This window comes from Hippopotamus amphibius, chromosome 4 (genome assembly GCF_030028045.1).
Source record: "Hippopotamus amphibius kiboko isolate mHipAmp2 chromosome 4, mHipAmp2.hap2, whole genome shotgun sequence".
In the NCBI taxonomy this organism is placed as follows: Eukaryota; Metazoa; Chordata; class Mammalia; order Artiodactyla; family Hippopotamidae; genus Hippopotamus; species Hippopotamus amphibius.
This window is the reverse complement of record NC_080189.1, coordinates 141,449,349-141,459,993: the sequence shown is the minus strand read 5'-3', so window position 1 is coordinate 141,459,993 and position 10,645 is coordinate 141,449,349.

The following is a 10,645-nucleotide window of genomic DNA, read 5'->3' as shown; positions in this document are numbered from 1 at the left end:
GCACTGAGAAAAACAATGTGCTTACCATTCATCCTGGGAAGTCCTAAGAGGAGTCTCTTTACCTTAAGCAGAAACTGGAATTTGCCTCCAGCATGAAGCAAGCTAACAGTTTCCCCCTGAGCCCTGCTAGGCCCTGGCAAGTCCCACTGTCACCTAGGCCTACCTAGGCCCTGCTCCTGCTTAGGGCATACACCCCATGCAGAACCTCTCTGAGCAATGTTCATTATACAACATTGCACTGTGTGGCACGTGTGACTCTTTCACTGCTCTGAAGCTGCAGAATCAGAGGCTGTGTGTCAACTTTCACAATAGGGACTGATGGCAAAACAGTCATAACCCCATTTTCAAGCATGATTCATGTGGCCTCTTAGCTGCATGCCAAACACCATTGCTGCTAGACTTTTCTTCACTGCTGGCAAGCCTCTTTGGGGAAAAGTGAGTCTATTCCAAAGAAACAAGTTGCTTGCAATCCCTTGCCAAGATCTCATCCTACAACACTTCTGATCTAGAGGACAAACTAAACTTCACTACTAGCCTCCAAGTTAGCCACAGTTTTTCCATGCAGAAATGCCTAAAGCAGTTTCCATGAAATCTTAGTCAATGGACTGCTTTCATGCTAAAATGCCTTGCAGGAGGAAACGGACTCTCTGGTCTACACCATTTTCCATGGGGGAACACTATTTGCTGAAAATCTCTCCAGTGTCTTAATAGCATCCTCCAACCCACAGGTACTTGGGATCACCCTTATTGCAAGAGTGAAGGCCTAAGCAGGGCTCTCTTGCTTATAGAGCCAGACTTCCCCCTGCTCTGAAACTTGCTCAGGTACCCAGTTCTAGAGAGGCTTTTCCTTCCATGCTTCTCAGCCTGGGTGTGGAAATCGAAGCAGCACAGAACAACTCTGTGCTTTGCCTTCAACCAGGGATCTGCTACCTGACCTGTCTCTACCTCAAGCAGAGCCTTGAATTGCATCCAGCCTGAAGAAAAAGTACAGCTTTTCCCTGAGCACTGCTAGGGCCTGGCAAGTCTCACTGTCACCCAGGCCTACCTAGCAACTGCTCCCGCTTATGACTTACACACTATGCAGTCTCTACAGAGCAAAGTTCATTAGAGATGGTCCCATTGTGTAGCATTTTTGTCTCTTTCATGCTTGGAAGCTGCAGATATGGAGGCTGTGTGTCAATGTTCATATTGGGGCCTGAGGGCCAAATAGTCATTAGTCCATTTTCAACCAGGATTCATGCAGCATCTTATCTGCATGACATACACCATTGTTGTTTGACTTTTCTTCACTGCTGGCAAGCCTCTTTGGTGAAGACTGAGTGTATTCCAAGAGAACAAGGTGCTTGCAACCCCTTCCTAGCAGCTTCTCCTCTTTACCTAGAAGACTCATGAAAATTTACCAGTAGCCTCTAAGTAAGCTGCAATTTTTCCATCCAGAAAGGCCTGCAGCAGTGTCCATGAAACCTTATTCAATGTAGTATTTTAATGTTAAGAAACCTTGCAAGAGGAAATTTATGCTCGGTTCAGCACCATTTTCCATGGGGGAACACTGTGTGCCCAAAGTCACTCTTGTCCCTTTAAAGCAGCTCCAACCCATAGGCCCTTGGGATTGACTTGGTTGTCAGAGGGAAGGCCTAAGCAGGGCACTCTAGCTTGTGTAGTCAGAGTTCCCTCTGCTTTGAAACTTCCTCAGGAATCCAGTTGTAGGGAGGCTTTTCCTTCCATGCTTGTTGGCCCAGGTGAGGAAACTGGAGCTGCATGGAAAAAACTCTGTGCTTTGCCTTCACCCTGGGCTCTCCTACCTGACCTCTTTTACCTGAAGCAGAAACTCGAATTTGCATCCAACCTGAAGAAAATGGACATGTTTTCCCTGAGCACTACGAGGCAATGGCAAGTCCCAGGGTCCCCTAGACTTCCTAGGGCCTTCACTCGCTTAGGCCATACATGGCATGCAGACCCTCTGTGGAGCAAAATTTATTCATGGAAGGGCTCAGTGTGTGGCCTGTGTGTCTTCTCATGGTTTGGAAACTGCAGATATAGAGGCAGTGTGACCACTTTGATATTGGAGCCTCCTGGGAGTAGCAGTTATTTACACAAAGGGAAGCAGGACAGTTGTGGTCTCCAGGCTGCATGGAAATCACCCTTGTTGCCCATCTTCTCTCCACTGTTGGTAAGCGTTCCTGAGAACATGTGAGTCTAATTGAAAGAAACGGGGTGCTTGCCATTCCTTGCTAGAACCTCATCCCACAGCACTCTAATTCGACGGTGAGTGAAATTTGACCAATAGCCTCCATGTGAGCTTCAGGCTCTCCATCCAGAATGTCCTACAGCACTTTCCATGAAACCTTGGTCAATGTAGTGCTTCAACAGGAGAGCGACTTTCTGTACAAATGGATGCTTGGTTTCACAGTTTCCATTAGAGAACAGTGAGTGTGGGTAGTTTCTCCTGTGGCTTCAGAGCACCCTGTAGAGAGAGGAGCCCTTGGAATCATCTTTGTATGCAAAGCAATGTTAAATGCAGGCCTCTGTTCACTGAAGAGCTAGATTTCCACAGCTTTCAAGCTGCCTCAAGAACGCAGTACTAGGGAGTCTCTGACTGCCAGGCTGGTCAGCCCCAATGAGGAACTTGGGGCTGTAGAGAGAAAAACATTGTGCTTAGCATTCATCCTGGAAAGTCATACCAAAAGTCTCTCTGCTTTAAACAGAAATTCGAATTTGCCTCCAGCATGAAGTAATTGAACAGTTTTTCCCTGGGCCCTGCTAGGCTCTGGTAAGTCCCAGTATCACCTACAACTGTGTAGGGCCTACTCCCACTTCAGCCATAAATCCTATGCAGAACCTCTCTGGAGCAAAGTTCACTATAGAATGTTGCAGTGTGTGGCATGGGTGTCTCTTGCACAGCTTGGAAGCTGTAGGATCAGAGGCTTTGTGTCAACATTCACTTTGCAGCCTGATGGCAAAACATTCATAACCCCATATTCAAGCGGGATTCATGAGACCTCTTAGATGCATACCAAACACCCTTGTTGCTTGACTTTTCTTCACTGCTGGCAAGCCTCTTTGGGGAAAAGTGATTCTATCTAAAGAAACAAGTTGCTTGCCATCCTTTGCGAGGATCTCATCCCACAACAGTCTTGATATAGAAAACACACAAAACATGAAACTAGCCTTCAAGTAAACTGCAGTTTCTCCATCCAGAAAGGCCTGCAGCAGTTTGGATGAAACCTTGGTCAATGTGGGGCTTCAACAGGAGAGTGCCTTTCTGTACAAATGGATGCTTGGTTTTGCACAGTTTCTATTAGAGAACAGTGTGTGTGGATACTCTCTCTTATGGCTTTAGAGCACCATCTAGAGTGAGGAACCCTTGGAATCACATTTGTATTGAAAGCTATGGTAAACACAGGCCTGTCTTCCTTGGAGAGCTAGACATTCCCAACTTTCAAACTGCCCCAGGAAAACAGTTCTAGGGAGTCTCTGACTGCCAGGCTGATCGACCCAATTGAGGAATGTGGAGCTGCACTGAGAAAAACAATGTGCTTACCATTCATCCTGGGAAGTCCTAAGAGAAGTCTCTTTACCTTAAGCAGAAACTGGAACTTGCCTCCAGCATGAAGCAAGCTAACAGTTTCCCCCTGAGCCCTGCTAGGCCCTGGCAAGTCCCACTGTCACCTAGGCCTACCTAGGCCCTGCTCCTGCTTAGGGCATACACCCCATGCAGAACCTCTCTGAGCAATGTTCATTATACAACATTGCACTGTGTGGCACGTGTGACTCTTTCACTGCTCTGAAGCTGCAGAATCAGAGGCTGTGTGTCAACTTTCACAATAGGGACTGATGGCAAAACAGTCATAACCCCATTTTCAAGCATGATTCATGTGGCCTCTTAGCTGCATGCCAAACACCATTGCTGCTAGACTTTTCTTCACTCCTGGCAAGCCTCTTTGGGGAAAAGTGAGTCTATTCCAAAGAAAGAAGTTGCTTGCAATCCCTTGCCAAGATCTCATCCTACAACACTCCTGATCTAGAGGACAAACTAAACTTCACTACTAGCCTCCAAGTTAGCCACAGTTTTTCCATGCAGAAATGCCTAAAGCAGTTTCCATGAAATCTTAGTCAATGGACTGCTTTCATGCTAAAATGCCTTGCAGGAGGAAACGGACTCTCTGGTCTACACCATTTTCCATGGCGGAACACTATTTGCTGAAAATCTCTCCAGTGTCTTAATAGCATCCTCCAACCCACAGGTACTTGGGATCACCCTTATTGCAAGAGTGAAGGCCTAAGCAGGGCTCTCTTGCTTATAGAGCCAGACTTCCCCCTGCTCTGAAACTTGCTCAGGTACCCAGTTCTAGAGAGGCTTTTCCTTCCATGCTTCTCAGCCTGGGTGTGGAAATCGAAGCAGCACAGAACAACTCTGTGCTTTGCCTTCAACCAGGGATCTGCTACCTGACCTGTCTCTACCTCAAGCAGAGCCTTGAATTGCATCCAGCCTGAAGAAAAAGTACAGCTTTTCCCTGAGCACTGCTAGGGCCTGGCAAGTCTCACTGTCACCCAGGCCTACCTAGCAACTGCTCCCGCTTATGACTTACACACTGGGCAGTCTCTACAGAGCAAAGTTCATTAGAGATGGTCCCATTGTGTAGCATTTTTGTCTCTTTCATGCTTGGAAGCTGCAGATATGGAGGCTGTGTGTCAATGTTCATATTGGGGCCTGAGGGCCAAATAGTCATTAGTCCATTTTCAACCAGGATTCATGCAGCATCTTATCTGCATGACATACACCATTGTTGTTTGACTTTTCTTCACTGCTGGCAAGCCTCTTTGGTGAAGACTGAGTGTATTCCAAGAGAACAAGGTGCTTGCAACCCCTTCCTAGCAGCTTCTCCTCTTTACCTAGAAGACTCATGAAAATTTACCAGTAGCCTCTAAGTAAGCTGCAATTTTTCCATCCAGAAAGGCCTGTAGCAGTGTCCATGAAACCTTATTCAATGTAGTATTTTAATGTTAAGAAACCTTGCAAGAGGAAATTTATGCTCGGTTCAGCACCATTTTCCATGGGGGAACACTGTGTACCCCAAGACACTCTTGTCCCTTTAAAGCAGCTCCAACCCATAGGCCCTTGGGATTGACTTGGTTGTCAGAGGGAAGGCCTAAGCAGGGCACTCTAGCTTGTGTAGTCAGAGTTCCCTCTGCTTTGAAACTTCCTCAGGAATCCAGTTGTAGGGAGGCTTTTCCTTCCATGCTTGTTGGCCCAGGTGAGGAAACTGGAGCTGCATGGAAAAAACTCTGTGCTTTGCCTTCACCCTGGGCTCTCCTACCTGACCTCTTTTACCTGAAGCAGAAACTCGAATTTGCATCCAACCTGAAGAAAATGGACATGTTTTCCCTGAGCACTATGAGGCAATGGCAAGTCCCAAGGTCCCCTCGACTTCCTAGGGCCTTCACTCGCTTAGGCCATACATGGCATGCAGACCCTCTGTGGAGCAAAATTTACTCATGGAAGGGCTCAGTGTGTGGCCTGTGTGTCTTATCATGGTTTGGAAACTGCAGATATAGAGGCAGTGTGACCACTTTGATATTGGAGCCTCCTGGGAGTAGCAGTTATTTACACAAAGGGAAGCAGGACAGTTGTGGTCTCCAGGCTGCATGGAAATCACCCTTGTTGCCCATCTTCTCTCCACTGTTGGTAAGCGTTCCTGAGAACGTGTGAGTCTAATTGAAAGAAACGGGGTGCTTGCCATTCCTTGCTAGAACCTCATCCCACAGCACTCTAATTCGACGGTGAGTGAAATTTGACCAATAGCCTCCATGTGAGCTTCAGGCTCTCCATCCAGAATGTCCTACAGCACTTTCCATGAAACCTTGGTCAATGTAGTGCTTCAACAGGAGAGCGACTTTCTGTACAAATGGATGCTTGGTTTCACAGTTTCCATTAGAGAACAGTGAGTGTGGGTAGTTTCTCCTGTGGCTTCAGAGCACCCTGTAGAGAGAGGAGCCCTTGGAATCATCTTTGTATGCAAAGCAATGTTAAATGCAGGCCTCTGTTCACTGAAGAGCTAGATTTCCACAGCTTTCAAGCTGCCTCAAGAACGCAGTACTAGGGAGTCTCTGACTGCCAGGCTGGTCAGCCCCAATGAGGAACTTGGGGCTGTAGAGAGAAAAACATTGTGCTTAGCATTCATCCTGGAAAGTCATACCAAAAGTCTCTCTGCTTTAAACAGAAATTCGAATTTGCCTCCAGCATGAAGTAATTGAACAGTTTTTCCCTGGGCCCTGCTAGGCTCTGGTAAGTCCCAGTATCACCTACAACTGTGTAGGGCCTACTCCCACTTCAGCCATAAATCCTATGCAGAACCTCTCTGGAGCAAAGTTCACTATAGAATGTTGCAGTGTGTGGCATGGGTGTCTCTTGCACAGCTTGGAAGCTGTAGGATCAGAGGCTTTGTGTCAACATTCACTTTGCAGCCTGATGGCAAAACATTCATAACCCCATATTCAAGCGGGATTCATGAGACCTCTTAGATGCATACCAAACACCCTTGTTGCTTGACTTTTCTTCACTGCTGGCAAGCCTCTTTGGGGAAAAGTGATTCTATCTAAAGAAACAAGTTGCTTGCCATCCTTTGCGAGGATCTCATCCCACAACAGTCTTGATATAGAAAACACACAAAACATGAAACTAGCCTTCAAGTAAACTGCAGTTTCTCCATCCAGAAAGGCCTGCAGCAGTTTGGATGAAACCTTGGTCAATGTGGGGCTTCAACAGGAGAGTGCCTTTCTGTACAAATGGATGCTTGGTTTTGCACAGTTTCTATTAGAGAACAGTGTGTGTGGATACTCTCTCTTATGGCTTTAGAGCACCATCTAGAGTGAGGAACCCTTGGAATCACATTTGTATTGAAAGCTATGGTAAACACAGGCCTGTCTTCCTTGGAGAGCTAGACATTCCCAACTTTCAAACTGCCCCAGGAAAACAGTTCTAGGGAGTCTCTGACTGCCAGGCTGATCGACCCAATTGAGGAATGTGGAGCTGCACTGAGAAAAACAATGTGCTTACCATTCATCCTGGGAAGTCCTAAGAGAAGTCTCTTTACCTTAAGCAGAAACTGGAACTTGCCTCCAGCATGAAGCAAGCTAACAGTTTCCCCCTGAGCCCTGCTAGGCCCTGGCAAGTCCCACTGTCACCTAGGCCTACCTAGGCCCTGCTCCTGCTTAGGGCATACACCCCATGCAGAACCTCTCTGAGCAATGTTCATTATACAACATTGCACTGTGTGGCACGTGTGACTCTTTCACTGCTCTGAAGCTGCAGAATCAGAGGCTGTGTGTCAACTTTCACAATAGGGACTGATGGCAAAACAGTCATAACCCCATTTTCAAGCATGATTCATGTGGCCTCTTAGCTGCATGCCAAACACCATTGCTGCTAGACTTTTCTTCACTCCTGGCAAGCCTCTTTGGGGAAAAGTGAGTCTATTCCAAAGAAAGAAGTTGCTTGCAATCCCTTGCCAAGATCTCATCCTACAACACTCCTGATCTAGAGGACAAACTAAACTTCACTACTAGCCTCCAAGTTAGCCACAGTTTTTCCATGCAGAAATGCCTAAAGCAGTTTCCATGAAATCTTAGTCAATGGACTGCTTTCATGCTAAAATGCCTTGCAGGAGGAAACGGACTCTCTGGTCTACACCATTTTCCATGGCGGAACACTATTTGCTGAAAATCTCTCCAGTGTCTTAATAGCATCCTCCAACCCACAGGTACTTGGGATCACCCTTATTGCAAGAGTGAAGGCCTAAGCAGGGCTCTCTTGCTTATAGAGCCAGACTTCCCCCTGCTCTGAAACTTGCTCAGGTACCCAGTTCTAGAGAGGCTTTTCCTTCCATGCTTCTCAGCCTGGGTGTGGAAATCGAAGCAGCACAGAACAACTCTGTGCTTTGCCTTCAACCAGGGATCTGCTACCTGACCTGTCTCTACCTCAAGCAGAGCCTTGAATTGCATCCAGCCTGAAGAAAAAGTACAGCTTTTCCCTGAGCACTGCTAGGGCCTGGCAAGTCTCACTGTCACCCAGGCCTACCTAGCAACTGCTCCCGCTTATGACTTACACACTGGGCAGTCTCTACAGAGCAAAGTTCATTAGAGATGGTCCCATTGTGTAGCATTTTTGTCTCTTTCATGCTTGGAAGCTGCAGATATGGAGGCTGTGTGTCAATGTTCATATTGGGGCCTGAGGGCCAAATAGTCATTAGTCCATTTTCAACCAGGATTCATGCAGCATCTTATCTGCATGACATATACCATTGTTGTTTGACTTTTCTTCACTGCTGGCAAGCCTCTTTGGTGAAGACTGAGTGTATTCCAAGAGAACAAGGTGCTTGCAACCCCTTCCTAGCAGCTTATCCTCTTTACCTAGAAGACTCATGAAAATTTACCAGTAGCCTCTAAGTAAGCTGCAATTTTTCCATCCAGAAAGGCCTGTAGCAGTGTCCATGAAACCTTATTCAATGTAGTATTTTAATGTTAAGAAACCTTGCAAGAGGAAATTTATGCTCGGTTCAGCACCATTTTCCATGGGGGAACACTGTGTACCCCAAGACACTCTTGTCCCTTTAAAGCAGCTCCAACCCATAGGCCCTTGGGATTGACTTGGTTGTCAGAGGGAAGGCCTAAGCAGGGCACTCTAGCTTGTGTAGTCAGAGTTCCCTCTGCTTTGAAACTTCCTCAGGAATCCAGTTGTAGGGAGGCTTTTCCTTCCATGCTTGTTGGCCCAGGTGAGGAAACTGGAGCTGCATGGAAAAAACTCTGTGCTTTGCCTTCACCCTGGGCTCTCCTACCTGACCTCTTTTACCTGAAGCAGAAACTCGAATTTGCATCCAACCTGAAGAAAATGGACATGTTTTCCCTGAGCACTATGAGGCAATGGCAAGTCCCAAGGTCCCCTCGACTTCCTAGGGCCTTCACTCGCTTAGGCCATACATGGCATGCAGACCCTCTGTGGAGCAAAATTTACTCATGGAAGGGCTCAGTGTGTGGCCTGTGTGTCTTATCATGGTTTGGAAACTGCAGATATAGAGGCAGTGTGACCACTTTGATATTGGAGCCTCCTGGGAGTAGCAGTTATTTACACAAAGGGAAGCAGGACAGTTGTGGTCTCCAGGCTGCATGGAAATCACCCTTGTTGCCCATCTTCTCTCCACTGTTGGTAAGCGTTCCTGAGAACGTGTGAGTCTAATTGAAAGAAACGGGGTGCTTGCCATTCCTTGCTAGAACCTCATCCCACAGCACTCTAATTCGACGGTGAGTGAAATTTGACCAATAGCCTCCATGTGAGCTTCAGGCTCTCCATCCAGAATGTCCTACAGCACTTTCCATGAAACCTTGGTCAATGTAGTGCTTCAACAGGAGAGCGACTTTCTGTACAAATGGATGCTTGGTTTCACAGTTTCCATTAGAGAACAGTGAGTGTGGGTAGTTTCTCCTGTGGCTTCAGAGCACCCTGTAGAGAGAGGAGCCCTTGGAATCATCTTTGTATGCAAAGCAATGTTAAATGCAGGCCTCTGTTCACTGAAGAGCTAGATTTCCACAGCTTTCAAGCTGCCTCAAGAACGCAGTACTAGGGAGTCTCTGACTGCCAGGCTGGTCAGCCCCAATGAGGAACTTGGGGCTGTAGAGAGAAAAACATTGTGCTTAGCATTCATCCTGGAAAGTCATACCAAAAGTCTCTCTGCTTTAAACAGAAATTCGAATTTGCCTCCAGCATGAAGTAATTGAACAGTTTTTCCCTGGGCCCTGCTAGGCTCTGGTAAGTCCCAGTATCACCTACAACTGTGTAGGGCCTACTCCCACTTCAGCCATAAATCCTATGCAGAACCTCTCTGGAGCAAAGTTCACTATAGAATGTTGCAGTGTGTGGCATGGGTGTCTCTTGCACAGCTTGGAAGCTGTAGGATCAGAGGCTTTGTGTCAACATTCACTTTGCAGCCTGATGGCAAAACATTCATAACCCCATATTCAAGCGGGATTCATGAGACCTCTTAGATGCATACCAAACACCCTTGTTGCTTGACTTTTCTTCACTGCTGGCAAGCCTCTTTGGGGAAAAGTGATTCTATCTAAAGAAACAAGTTGCTTGCCATCCTTTGCGAGGATCTCATCCCACAACAGTCTTGATATAGAAAACACACAAAACATGAAACTAGCCTTCAAGTAAACTGCAGTTTCTCCATCCAGAAAGGCCTGCAGCAGTTTGGATGAAACCTTGGTCAATGTGGGGCTTCAACAGGAGAGTGCCTTTCTGTACAAATGGATGCTTGGTTTTGCACAGTTTCTATTAGAGAACAGTGTGTGTGGATACTCTCTCTTATGGCTTTAGAGCACCATCTAGAGTGAGGAACCCTTGGAATCACATTTGTATTGAAAGCTATGGTAAACACAGGCCTGTCTTCCTTGGAGAGCTAGACATTCCCAACTTTCAAACTGCCCCAGGAAAACAGTTCTAGGGAGTCTCTGACTGCCAGGCTGATCGACCCAATTGAGGAATGTGGAGCTGCACTGAGAAAAACAATGTGCTTACCATTCATCCTGGGAAGTCCTAAGAGAAGTCTCTTTACCTTAAGCAGAAACTGGAACTTGCCTCCAGCATGAA